The sequence below is a fragment of the Solenopsis invicta genome, chromosome 15 (genome assembly GCF_016802725.1).
Source record: "Solenopsis invicta isolate M01_SB chromosome 15, UNIL_Sinv_3.0, whole genome shotgun sequence".
NCBI lineage: Eukaryota > Metazoa > Arthropoda > Insecta > Hymenoptera > Formicidae > Solenopsis > Solenopsis invicta.
Window position 1 is genome coordinate 4,072,208 of NC_052678.1, and position 6,439 is coordinate 4,078,646.

The following is a 6,439-nucleotide window of genomic DNA, read 5'->3' on the forward strand; positions in this document are numbered from 1 at the left end:
TCACTTTAGCGATTCGATACATCATGATAAAAGTTAGAATTTTTCCGGGAGCTATCAGAATACAGAGATATTGTAGAAATTCGCAAAAAGAATTTTTCTCAAAAATTTTGGTCTGATATAAGTCTTTCGTTTTTCACTTTAGCGATTCGATATATCATGATAAAAGATTGAACTTTTCTGGGGGCTATCAGAACACAGAGATATTGGAGAAAATCGCAAAAATAATTTTACTCATATATTTCGAACATTGACTGATACAACTCTTTCGTTTTTCACTTTAGCGATTCGATCCATCATGATAAAAGATTGAACTTTTCTGGGGGCTATCAGAACACAGAGATATTGGAGAAATTCGCAAAGAAAATTTTTCTCAAAAACTTTGGTCTGATATATGTCTTTCGTTTTTCACTTTAGCGATTCGATCCATCATGAAAAAAGTTGAAACTCTCTTGGGGGCTATCAGAACACAGAGATATTGGAGAAATTCGCAAAAAAAATTATTCTCAAAAATTTTGGTCTGATATAAGTCTTTCGTTTTTCACTTTAGCGATTCGATCAATCATGAAAAAGGTTGGAACTCTTCTGGGGGCTATCAGAACACAGAGATATTGGAGAAAATCGCAAAAATAATTTTACTCATATATTTCGAACATTGACTGATACAACTCTTTCGTTTTTCACTTTAGCGATTCGATCCATCATGATAAAGGTTTGAACTCTTCTGGGGGCTATCAGAACACAGAGATATTGTAGAAATTCGCAAAAAAAATTTTTCTCAATAATTTTGGTCTGATATAAGTCTTTCGTTTTTCACTTTAGCGATTCGATCCATCATGAAAAATGTTGAAACTCTTCTGGGGGCTATCAGAACACAGAGATATTGGAGAAAATCGCAAAAATAATTTTACTCAAATATTTCGAACTTTGACTGATACAACTCTTTCGTTTTTCACTTTAGCGATTCGATCCATCATGATAAAAGTTAGAAGTCTTCTGGGGGCTATCAGAACACAGAGATATTGGAGAAATTCGCAAAAAAAATTTTTCTCAAAGACTTTGGTCTGATATAAGTCTTTCGTTTTTCACTTTAGCGATTCGATCCATCATGAAAAAAGTTGAAACTCTTCTGGGGGCTATCAGAACACAGAGATATTGGAGAAATTCGCAAAAAAATTATTCTCAAAAATTTTGGTCTGATATAAGTCTTTCGTTTTTCACTTTAGCGATTCGATCAATCATGAAAAAAGTTGAAACTCTTCTGGGGGCTATCAGAACACAGAGATATTGGAGAAAATCGCAAAAATAATTTTACTCATATATTTCGAACATTGACTGATACAACTCTTTCGTTTTTCACTTTAGCGATTCGATCCATCATGAAAAAAGTTGAAACTCTTCTGGGGGCTATCAGAACACAGAGATATTGGAGAAATTCGCAAAAAAAATTATTCTCAAAAATTTTGGTCTGATATAAGTCTTTCGTTTTTCACTTTAGCGATTCGATCCATCATGATAAAAGTTTGAACACTTCTGGGGGCTATCAGAACACAGAGATATTGGAGAAAATCGCAAAAATAATTTTACTCAAAAATTTTGGTCTGATATAAGTCTTTCGTTTTTCACTTTAGCGATTCGATCAATCATGAAAAAAGTTGAAACTCTTCTGGGGGCTATCAGAACACAGAGATATTGGAGAAAATCGCATAAATAATTTTACTCATATATTTCGAACATTGACTGATACAACTCTTTCGTTTATCACTTTAGCGATTCGATCCATCATGAAAAAAGTAGAAACTCTTCTGGGGGCTATCAGAACACAGAGATATTGGAGAAATTCGCAAAAAAAATTATTCTCAAAAATTTTGGTCTGATATAAGTCTTTCGTTTTTCACTTTAGCGATTCGATATATCATGATAAAGGATTGAACTTTTCTGGGGGCTATCAGAACACAGAGATATTGGAGAAATTCGCAAAAATAATTTCACTCAAATATTTCGAACTTTGACTGATACAACTTTTTCGTTTTTCACTTTAGCGATTCGATCCATCATGATAAAAGTTAGAACTCTTCTGGGGGCTATCAGAACACAGAGATATTGGAGAAATTCGCAAAGAAAATTTTTCTCAAAAACTTTGTTCTGATATATGTCTTTCGTTTTTCACTTTAGCGATTCGATCCATCATGAAAAAAGTTGAAACTCTTCTGGGGGCTATCAGAACACAGAGATATTGGAGAAATTCGCAAAAAAATTATTCTCAAAAATTTTGGTCTGATATAAGTCTTTCGTTTTTCACTTTAGCGATTCGATCAATCATGAAAAAGGTTGAAACTCTTCTGGGGGCTATCAGAACACAGAAATATTGGAGAAATTCGCAAAAAAAATTTATATCAAAAATTTCGATCGCATATAAAGCTTTCGTTTTTCACTTTAGCGATTCGATCCATCATGATAAAAGTTTGATCTCTTCTGGGGTCTATCAGAACACAGAGATATTGGAGAAATTCGCAAAAATAATTTTACTCAAATATTTCGAACTTTGTCTGATACAACTTTTTCGTTTTTCACTTTAGCGATTCGATCCATCATGATAAAAGTTAGAACTCTTCTGGGGGCTCTCAGAACACAGAAATATTGGTGAAATTCGCAAAAAAAATTTTTCTCAAAAATTTTGGTCTGATATAAGTCTTTCGTTTTTCACTTTAGCGATTCGATCCATCCTGAAAAAAGTTGAAACTCTTCTGGGGGCTATCAGAACACAGAGATATTGGAGAAAATCGCAAAAATAATTTTACTCATATATTTCGAACATTGACTGATACAACTCTTTCGTTTTTCACTTTAGCGATTCGATCCATCATGATAAAAGATTGAACTTTTCTGGGGGCTATCAGAACACAGAGATGTTGGAGAAATTCGCAAAGAAAATTTTTCTCAAAAACTTTGGTCTGATATATGTCTTTCGTTTTTCACTTTAGCGATTCGATCCATCATGAAAAAAGTTGAAACTCTCTTGGGGGCTATCAGAACACAGAGATATTGGAGAAATTCGCAAAAAAAATTATTCTCAAAAATTTTGGTCTGATATAACTCTTTCGTTTTTCACTTTAGCGATTCGATCCATCATGATAAAGGTTTGAACTCTTCTGGGGGCTATCAGAACACAGAGATATTGTAGAAATTCGCAAAAAAAATTTTTCTCAATAATTTTGGTCTGATATAAGTCTTTCGTTTTTCACTTTAGCGATTCGATCCATCATGAAAAATGTTGAAACTCTTCTGGGGGCTATCAGAACACAGAGATATTGGAGAAAATCGCAAAAATAATTTTACTCAAATATTTCGAACTTTGACTGATACAACTCTTTCGTTTTTCACTTTAGCGATTCGATCCATCATGATAAAAGTTAGAAGTCTTCTGGGGGCTATCAGAACACAGAGATATTGGAGAAATTCGCAAAAAAAATTTTTCTCAAAGACTTTGGTCTGATATAAGTCTTTCGTTTTTCACTTTAGCGATTCGATCCATCATGAAAAAAGTTGAAACTCTTCTGGGGGCTATCAGAACACAGAGATATTGGAGAAATTCGCAAAAAAATTATTCTCAAAAATTTTGGTCTGATATAAGTCTTTCGTTTTTCACTTTAGCAATTCGATCAATCATGAAAAAAGTTGAAACTCTTCTGGGGGCTATCAGAACACAGAGATATTGGAGAAAATCGCAAAAATAATTTTACTCATATATTTCGAACATTGACTGATACAACTCTTTCGTTTTTCACTTTAGCGATTCGATCCATCATGAAAAAAGTTGAAACTCTTCTGGGGGCTATCAGAACACAGAGATATTGGAGAAATTCGCAAAAAAAATTATTCTCAAAAATTTTGGTCTGATATAAGTCTTTCGTTTTTCACTTTAGCGATTCGATCCATCATGATAAAAGTTTGAACTCTTCTGGGGGCTATCAGAACACAGAGATATTGTAGAAATTCGCAAAAAAAATTTTTCTCAATTATTTTGGTCTGATATAAGTCTTTCGTTTTTCACTTTAGCGATTCGATCCATCATGAAAAAAGTTGAAACTCTTCTGGGGGCTATCAGAACACAGAGATATTGGAGAAAATCGCAAAAATAATTTTACTCAAATATTTCGAACTTTGACTGATACAACTCTTTCGTTTTTCACTTTAGCGATTCGATCCATCATGATAAAAGTTAGAAGTCTTCTGGGGGCTATCAGAACACAGAGATATTGGAGTAATTCGCAAAAAAAATTTTTCTCAAATACTTTGGTCTGATATAAGTCTTCCGTTTTTCACTTTAGCGATTCGATCCATCATGAAAAAAGTTAAAACTCTTCTGGGGGCTACCAGAACACAGAAATATTGGAGGAATTCGCAAAAAAAATTTATCTCAAAAATTTCGATCGCATATAAAACTTTTGTTTTTCACTTTAGCGATTCGATCCATCATGATAAAAGTTTGATCTCTTCTCGGGTCTATCAGAACACAGAGATATTGGAGAAAATCGCAAAAATAATTTTACTCATATATTTCGAACATTGACTGATACAACTCTTTCGTTTTTCACTTTAGCGATTCGATCCATCATGAAAAAAGTTAAAACTCTTCTGGGGGCTATCAGAACACAGAGATATTGGAGTAATTCGCAAAAAAAATTTTTCTCAAATACTTTGGTCTGATATAAGTCTTCCGTTTTTCACTTTAGCAATTCGATCCATCATGAAAAAAGTTAAAACTCTTCTGGGGGCTACCAGAACACAGAAATATTGGAGAAATTCGCAAAAAAAATTTATCTCAAAAATTTCGATTGCATATAAAACTTTCGTTTTTCACTTTAGCGTTTCGATCCATCATGATAAAAGTTTGATCTCTTCTGGGGTCTATCAGAACACAGAGATATTGGAGAAATTCGCAAAAATAATTTTACTCAAATATTTCGAACTTTGTCTGATACAACTTTTTCGTTTTTCACTTTAGCGATTCGATCCATCATGATAAAAGTTAGAACTCTTCTGGGGGCTATCAGAACACAGAGATATTGTAGAAATTCGCAAAAAAAATTTTTCTCAATAATTTTGGTCTGATATAAGTCTTTCGTTTTTCACTTTAGCGATTCGATCCATCATGAAAAAAGTTGAAACTCTTCTGGGGGCTATCAGAACACAGAGATATTGGAGAAAATCGCAAAAATAATTTTACTCAAAAATTTTGGTCTGATAAAGGTCTTTCGTTTTTCACTTTAGCGATTCGATATATCATGATAAAAGATTGAACTTTTCTGGGGGCTATCAGAACACAGAGAAATTGGAGAAATTCGCAAAATAAATTGTACTCAAATATTTCGAACTTTGACTGATATAACTCTTTCGTTTTTCACTTTAGCGATTCGATCCATCATGATAAAAGTTTGAACTCTTCTGGGGGCTATCAGAACACAGAGATATTGTAGAAATTCGCAAAAAAAATTTTTCTCAATACTTTTGGTCTGATATAAGTCTTTCGTTTTTCACTTTAGCGATTCGATCCATCATGAAAAAGGTTGAAACTCTTCTGGGGTCTATCAGAACACAGGGATATTGGAGAAATTCGAGAAAATAATTTTACTCAAATATTTCGAACTTTGTCTGATACAACTTTTTCGTTTTTCACTTTAGCGATTCGATCCATCATGATAAAAGTTAGAACTCTTCTGGGGGCTATCAGAACACAGAAATATTGGTGAAATTCGCAAAAAAAATTTTTCTCAAAAATTTTGGTCTGATATAAGTCTTTCGTTTTTCACTTTAGCGATTCGATCCATCATGATAAAAGATTGAACTTTTCTGGGGGCTATCAGAACACAGAGATATTGGAGAAATTCGCAAAAATAATTTTATTCAAATATTTCGAACTTTGACTGATACAACTCTTTCGTTTTTCACTTTAGCGATTCGATCCATCATTATAAAAGTTTGAACTCTTCTGGGGGCTATCAGAACACAGAGATATTGGAGAAAATCGCAAAAATAATTTTACTCAAAAATTTTGGTCTGATATAAGTCTTTCGTTTTTCACTTTAGCGATTCGATCAATCATGAAAAAAGTTGAAACTCTTCTGGGGGCTATCAGAACACAGAGATATTGGAGAAAATCGCAAAAATAATTTTACTCATATATTTCGAACATTGACTGATACAACTCTTTCGTTTTTCACTTTAGCGATTCGATCCATCATGATAAAAGTTTGAACTCTTCTGGGGGCTATCAGAACACAGAGATATTGTAGAAATTCGCAAAAAAAATTTTTCTCAATACTTTTGGTCTGATATAAGTCTTTCGTTTTTCACTTTAGCGATTCGATCCATCATGAAAAAAGTTGAAACTTTTCTGGGGGCTATCAGAACACAGAGATATTGGAGAAAATCGCAAAAA